Source organism: Bacillus rossius, chromosome 15 (assembly GCF_032445375.1).
Source record: "Bacillus rossius redtenbacheri isolate Brsri chromosome 15, Brsri_v3, whole genome shotgun sequence".
Lineage (NCBI taxonomy): Eukaryota > Metazoa > Arthropoda > Insecta > Phasmatodea > Bacillidae > Bacillus > Bacillus rossius.
This window is the reverse complement of record NC_086342.1, coordinates 1,906,267-1,914,872: the sequence shown is the minus strand read 5'-3', so window position 1 is coordinate 1,914,872 and position 8,606 is coordinate 1,906,267.

Sequence of the window (8,606 nt, the reverse complement as noted above, 5' to 3'; positions counted from 1 at the left end):
TTTAATCCAAATTTTGACACATTAAAATATAGGTGCGATGATTATGGGACAAAAGAGGGTACCTATGCTTGTTTACTGCATTTTTTAAAAAAAAATTATAAATAAAATTTGTAAATACCGTCTTACAGGGGTGTTGTGAAGGGAAAAAGTTTGAGCTTTCTTCTTCTATGTCTTCTTCTACTTGAGTTTACTCTATAGTAGGATGCATTGGAAACCTTGCAAGTTAAATGGTACCTTTTAATTAATAATAAATTTTTATTTATGCTTAGTGATAATGACAAGCAGTAAGAGAATGTTAAGTTTGATCATTTGTAAGTAATATTATTAATTTTATAAATTTGAAATTATAGCATGTATTTCTTGGTTTCCATGTTCATTCTTAATATTTTTCTACTGTATTTGGGTTATTTTTTCTCTCTTTGTCTCTCTCTCTCTCTCCCACCCACGTGCATGCACACACACACATACACATACACAGAGAGAGAAGGGAGGGGGGAGCTTCTTAGGTTATGTCAAATTATATACATCATCAAGTGTTTATAAAATTATTCACAGAATAGTTTCCAACCATCTCCAATGAACTACAAACATTTCCTACAACTTCTTACTCCAGTTGTCAAATTACTTGCAGGAGGTGGGAATAATTTTTCCAAGAAAGCATCATGGAATCAATTTATGGATACTTGCTACTTGAGTCAGTATAGTATGATCACGGTAGAAAAAAAACTTCATATTATGGAGAGATAGTTACTAGTTATTCTTTCTGAAAGCCAGTAGTGGCACCATGATGGCTGTGGACATATTCCGTGCACAGAGCTGTGTTTCTGTGGGCAAGGCCGTCGACAGAAACCTGGGGTCCCCGGGGCAAATAATTTGGTTGGCCCCCTCCCCATTACTTAAAGTACAATTTTTCAAAAATACCTATATTTAAAAAATAAAACTAAAGACTAAATATTACTGTGGTCATAACTGTTAGTGTGAACTGCGTGTATGGCATAACTTGTCGGTTGGCAAAAAGCACATCATTTCGCAATGTTGTCGTGGTAAAATCTTGCATTAGAAAAAAATGGGTGTGTGTGCTTACGTGTGAGCGTTAGAAACTTAGAAGTTGTACTTACTCGGCAAATTTTAATTATTAATGCAAATAAATTATATGTACGGGAACATAACCACACTATTATTCACAATAAATAAATGTTTTTAATGATATGGACCAGTATTCAATATCAAACACTTAAGTATAAGATTTAACAGCACATATAAATTTTTATTTGTATGTTGCATAGTGTGTGCACATCGTAAAAATTCAGTTCCCCCCCTCCCTCTCCCCCCAATAATGCGTTTAAAAAGAAAAAAATGTAATTTATTTTAAAAAAAGCATGGGGGTGCATGGTGTCAATAGTTATAAATATTTTATTGACATATATAAGTATAAGGATTATCATTTCAATAATATCTTAAAAAGCACCCCACCCTTTTTTTAAATAAAATACATTTTTTTCTTATATACACTATTATTAATTTATATTTATTTAAAAAAATTTTTACACTATTCTTAATTCAAATTTATTTTTTAGTTTGGTTTTCTTATAAAGCGTGTTTTTTTAGTTTTTTTTAACTATTATTTATTTGCATATAAAATATATTGCAGCTCAACTAAGCGAGTAGGCACCGCAATTGCTGTGATTTCAAGCTTCATGATAGATCATGAAGCATGAACAAAAAATTTGGAAATAAAAACAAGATATTTTAATATTATCTAAATTGAAAATATTTTGTTCTTGCAAGTTGGAGTTAGTCAGTATATGTATGTTAATAATTGAAAACTGAAGACTTGTTACCAACTTACATGTCTTCCTTGATTTCATAGTATATGTATGTTCTTCTCTCCCCTTGTACAACTAGTTTCGCCTACATGTTTTAATAGTGCTTCCTTGGTGTATTTGAAATCTTTGTTTGGTTTTTTTAATATAAATAATCATTTTATTTTGACCCACGGTGAGCATTTGGTAGGAATGTAAATAAATATTAATGTGCTGTCCAGAGAACGAAAGAAACTACATAGATCATTCCTTTGCATATTTCGCTTACGTTGCTTTTTTGCCTTTACTCAGTCAATTGGATGTTAGTTCAACTTTAGCACTTTGATTACTCTAAAATTTACTATCCTAATTTAATGTAAAAACTTTATTTTGTAATCTACATCTAAATATATTAAGCTGACACTGATAATGAGACCTATGAGATACTGCTTGGTAAATTTATATTTGAGTAACATGATTGCGTTTATAGTTATCATGTGATGATAAATTTTGTCTGTAGGCTTACTAATCAGGAAAACTTTTATAGGTTCAAATTGTGTGCTAAGAAATTACGTTTGACTTAGCCAGACAAATTTTAACTATGAACTTCGGAGAATAAATCTTTAAGTTTCAAAAGTTGTGATTGACAACTTAATTTTTTTAATCTATGAATCATTTAGCTAACTCAGAAATTTTTTTTTCCCTCATTGTACCTCATTTCTAATTGTTTTAAAAACCCTATTGTTTGACTATGTACTACAAAGGATAGCAGCATTTAATTTTTTTGTGTAGAAATATTTGGTATAATGTATGATGTAAAATATTGTTATATGATGCATGTCTAGATGAAAGTTACATACTGTGCTTCAAGCTTAGTGACTTAATATTCCTGTATTAATTGACGGTTGGTCATTTATACAAATTTAAAGGAATTGAGACTTTGGCACTTTTGTGTACCGAGTCAGTTTCACAGTTGAAATCTTTTCAGCCAAATGTAATTCTGTTGTACATTCAGTGTTCTGTGCTTGGGTAAACAGATGTTTGTTTGTTTGTTTACAATTGTACTTAATTGTGTGGGGCTGCGTGGCCTTGAAGTGGTGGCAGGCTCACTTACATTTTGTTTCTTGATGCCTCGCTTCAGTTTACAATCACGTGTGGGCATTATATCTGAAAATGTAAAAGATTTCTAACTTAAAAGTCAGTAAGTTCCTGGGAATTGTAGAAAATTTTGTTTATTTAATTTCCGTTGAGTATCTAGATATAAAAAAAATTTCCTTTTAATGAAATAACCTAAAAGTAAGGAGTGTTTTTTTTTTAAGTTTCTGAAAAAGTCCTGGAATTGGTTTGTTAGGTATTTGTAGACATTCTGTATACACGTGTAGGTGTATATTGAACTGTTTAAACAATTCACTATCTTGAAAAATATTCTCAGAGCTAGGTGCCGCAGTGGTAAGACCTCAGTTTAAATCCCAGTCCGTCCATCTGGATCTGCGTTTTCCACAGTTTTACTGAAATCACTCCAGGCAGACGCAGGCGTGGTTCTTCGCTGTGGGCCGTGTCTGATGACCTTACGGACAAGTGGCGGAGGAGTTTTAAACGTTAAAGGCCTGCGAGGCTGCCGGGAGCGTGGGTCGGCTGAGTCACGGACAGCCTTGGAGACCGGTCCCCTCGCCCACTTGGGGACCAGCTGTGCGTGAGTGTGTGAGTGGGCGGGTCGGAGCGCCGGCTATGTATGGCCCGGAGTCCGGCTCCAGTGGGCTCCAGTCCGCTCGTAGGCACGGTGGCCAGTTCAAGAGTTACTGGACAAACAGTTCACCGATAGCTTTGTAACGTGCGGCTGCGCTCGATATGACATTTCGTCTAAAGAACAAAAATATAGATTGGCCGTGGAAGCGCCGGGCAGAAACAGTACTAAACACATTACCCATAGGGGCACAGCGCACGCACAACAAAATTTATGATTAACCTCCTTAAAACTTGGCAAGGTCATGTGGATCGTGATCACAGGATAAGAAAATAGTAAGATCTGGTTTGGTTTATATAGGCATTTACTAAATCTTACTTAATGACTGTGTTGCTGTTGTTTTTGACTTTGCAAACATTATCCCACTGAAGATGACTCATGGCATTACAGCCGAAACCAAATACTGGTTTCTCACTGCTTTCCCAGCGAGGTTTCCCGATTTCCCACCTTCGCAAGTACAGGGTGCGGTGTCATGAGTACACTGAGCTAATACGCTCTGATTCCACGAGTAGTTTCGTGAATATTTACTGCGAAGCCCTTTGTGCAATTGTGAAATATGAAATTAGTTGGACCAAACATCACAAACACTGTTGTGTACACAAAAGTTACAGTTTATTATATATTGTGGTGGTTTATGTATTAAATATTGATCATACTGTTAGGAAATTGAGGCATGTTTACCCAAGCAGTGGAGGTAATGTATGCTTGCAGCCTGTTGTTATAGTTTAAATGAGATTACTTGTATTGTCATTGTAAGAACAAGTGATCTTTCTTACATGTGCAGCGCAACACTCACTGTGTACAAGAGCATGCATACAAAGAACACACTTAAAGCTAAAGCCACTTAATAAAACCACGTTCTCTCCCACTGATTCCTCAAGGCAAAAACCTGAACTCTGTTTGCTGCATCACAGTGTAACCAATCCTAAAGTGTGAACTTGCATCGCATATAGATGGTGTGCACACTTATAACACACTTGATCTGTGTAAAGCATGATTAAATTTTAATTGAAGCTGAATTTAATAAAAAATTAGAGAAGAGAATTTAAGAATTTAATTTATGTATATCTACATAGGAATTGTGTGTCAATGCCGTGCTCTCATTGATGGTATCCAGCTGAGGTAGGAACATATGAAGCATTTCATTTTAGGGGAGACCTCTTTGCCTACTGTTTGCCTTCAGATTCTTTCCATTATTTGGTGGGAATGATAGATTTTTTTTAAGATTTCAGGAGAAGGAGGAAACATCTCTTCATCCCCTCCCCCCTCCTATGCATATGCCTTGAAGGGTGATATATAACTTGGGACTGTATGGATTTAGCCCAATTGTGTGTACCAGTGTGTCTACCGCTCACGAAAGTCACAAGAAAGTCCCTAAATAATAAACATTAAAGGTGCTGGAGTCACAAAACTTTTAATTTCCAGCATTACATTTTGTTTTTTGGCATATTGCTTCAGTTTATAGTCAGTCGCATGTGGACATATCCCCAAAAATGTTTTAGCTTTCTAACCTGCAAATTGTAGAAAATTTTGTAATACATTTGACCATGTTCATCTAGTTTTTGTTGAATATCTAGATTTTAAAAATCACACTCTGATAAAAAATAACTTTTTTTTAAAAACAGAAATTCGTTAGTTAGGTATTTGTAGACATTCTGTAAGTACACTGGGGTGTATATTGTCCTGTTTAAACAATTTTCTATTCTAAAAACGTTCATGCCGCTTGATGCAGCAGTGGTACGACCTCAGTCTGAATCCTAGTCCGCCCATCGTGATCTCTGTTTCCCACAGCTTCCCAGAGATCCTCCAGCGAGATGCTGCCCATCTGTGATGGCCTTATAGACAAGAGGTCAGCGAGATGTATAGAATACATGAAAGCTAATTTATGAATAAACTTATTGTGAGCACCTCTTCTCAAAGCTTGGGTTAGTAAGGCAGTCTCTCTCTCTACCCCCCTTCCGCCCTTGTGGTTCTGCCACTCACTGCCCGATGGGGTTTGGCTAGGATGAAGCGTCAAGGTCAGGCATTACTTTGCCATAACATCTTGTTCTCACAGGATCGGGCCGGGTTGTGAGGGGAAGCCTTCTTTTCACAGACGAGAGAGCCAAAACCTGAAGTTCCCCGAAGTTTATTTTATTTTTTTCCGTATCTTTAATGTAGCTATCCTAACCAAATCAACCGTCCACGATGTTTTAAAGTATTTATAATGTAGCTAACCTAACCTGATTGACCATTAGTAGAGACCTGCAAAATTCGCGGATTCATTTCGTGATAGGCTACAATTCAAATAATTATACCTTAGCGCTGCTTCTACCACTGGTTGGTTCACTGTCAATCTGGATTAATGAGGGCCAATCAGAGACCCTCGCTCAAAGAAGTGTCGAATCACAGACACTCAGTCAAGACGACTCACAAGTCAGCAGCCAATGAACAGGTGGCATTTGCCCGAGTGTGTGGAGTGTAGTAGAGTATCCTGGAGGTCATTGAATCCGCGAATTTTGCAGGTCTCTAACAAAATCCAAAAAAAAAAACCGAAGATACACGATCGGACGTTTGGCTCTCGTCTGTGAAAAGAAGGCTCCCCGGGTTGCGAGCGTGTGAGCGTGCAGACCGCCGTGGCTGGTAGAGCGTGGCTGGCAGAGCGTGGCACGCCCTTGTGGGCGGTGAAGCCAGGCTCGACCCACGCTAGCGGCCCGCTCCACAGCAAGGTGGCCACAGTTAGTACTTTCCCACTAGATCTAGTACTTTTAGTGCTCTAGTACATTTACGGACAGATCTAGTATTTTTTTCTTTAATATAATAAAATTACAGCAACTCCAATATGTTTTATTATTAGGCGTAATTATTTTTAAAAACTATGGAATGTATAATGTATGTGTGTGTGGTGTGATATTTAAGTTAGAGCATTGCAATGCCATAATAACTTCCTAAATTGTAAAAACTATAACAAAATATAATATAGTTCATTTTTATTTTCAAATCTAGTATTTTTTTCTCGCCTAAGTTGGCATGAAATATTTTTTTTTTCTTGTGGGCACCCTACTCCACAGTCTCGCAACGTCTCCCGTGCACAACTTGCGTTCCGAAACATCCTGAAGTACTGCGAGAAAACAGAGATGTAATAGCGGTGACGTCGATAACACAGTTGATGTAAGAAAAAAAAATGTGAATTTTCCAATAGGGCGGTGTGGAAACAGCAATATCACTGTAGGATTGCCTTCGTCCTCAATCCCTTACCAAACTCTTTACCTTTTTTTTTTTTTTTTTTATTTTTTTTTGTTCTCACCAGAACCGTTTAACTTCAAAACAACAATTAATGTGGCATGCACGTATAGCTTAACTTGTGAGGTTTCTAAGGAGTTATGTTGGCAATAGACTCTTATTTTCAGGGCAAACTCATGTCTTTAAAATATATGAATATTGAATCTCAACCGGGCCTCAGGGACCCCCCCCCCCCCTTTTTTTTTCTTTCTTTCTTTCATCCTTCACCTGCCACGGGTCTTGTCGTCTCCGCTTCTCCACCCCATTAGAAAAAAAATGAAAGAAAAGCCTGGCTACAGCAATGTTGTGCATGCAGCTTGATTGCACGTACCTGCTGACTGGCGCAGTACTCAACAGACGTGAGTTGACTTCCACCCTCCACGCCTCGTGAGCGTGAGTGTCAGCGCCCTGTGCCAAGCAACTCGGCCAGTAGCGGCCCTGTGCAGCTTGTAGTCGACTACTCGTACAAATTAATTCATACGTTGAAAAAAAAAACTGTGTTTGCAAGCTGCTGGTCATATGTCACTGGATGATCATTCGGTGGTTGGTATCAGTAGCGGATCCAGAGGGGGGGGGGCGCTAAGGGGCTCAAGGGGCCCCCCCCAAAAAGCATCTGGGTCCACTATTGTTTTAGTGTTTGCCTTGATAAAGCCTAGCCTCAGCTGGGTCAAGCCCCTCCCAAACCAAAATCCTGGATCCGCCACTGGTTGGTATAGTTATGTAGTAACCCTACCAGCAGATGTCGGATACATCACGAAATTTCATTGGCTGAAATTAACAGTAAGATTTGATTTGTGAACCGACAACTCGCGGGTCGTGCGCCTGGCCTGCTCTGTGCGGCGGGCCTCACAGCGGCGAGTCTGGAACTCTCTCTCCAGCTCGGCGCCTGGGGGTCGTTGCGTCAGCAGCCTCGCTCCAGCAGGTCACGAGACCTTATATAGCAGCAGCGCCCGACCACCTGCTGCCTCTCTCTCCCCCACTCTCTACCTCTCGCGAACACACACACATGGGCCCCCCACGTTCCATTACTGGCCCTGGACCCAGGATCGGAGTCGCCCCCCCTCCCCCAATGTTACATTATATGTAGTTGCTTGCAGCGGCGAAGCCGGGGGGGAGGGGGCGGTGGTTTAGGGGTTCAAACACCCCCCCCCTCCCTTATCACCAAATCTTTAATTAATTTCTTATTCATCACTCAAACAAATTTCATATTAAAATTAATAAAAAAAAATTTTACCATATTTACGATATTTAAATTTAAGTACCGAAAACTGCTAAAATAGCACTATTTTACACCTTAAAATCCAAACCCCCGGGTCACCCACTTTAATATTGGGGGGGGGGGCGGGGGCCTCATGCTTCTTAACACCCCCCATACACAAACCCTGGCTACGCCACTGATTGCATGGTTATATCTTACCTACACTCCTGTTTAGAATGTTATTCAACCTGAAAATACAGGGCGTAATTTATGGTTACTATTTTTATAAGTCCAAACTCAGCTTTATTTATAAAAATTATTTTACTTTCAAATAACCACAGCGAGTGTGTATGTTTATTTCACACACCGAGATAAACCCAGGGGTCCACCCAGCCCCACCCTTGTGGGGGTCATGCGCACACGTGCGCTCTTAGGTCAGCGTCGGGCGCCAGCTGAGGTCTGGAACAAGCGCGGCTCCAGAAGGGGGGCGGTGGGGGGTGATAGCCCCTCGCGAGACCAATTCTATTGATCAGTGTACATTTATGGTCACTTAAATATCTAATTTCATATGTTAAACTTTTATCTCATCAAAAGTTGCATG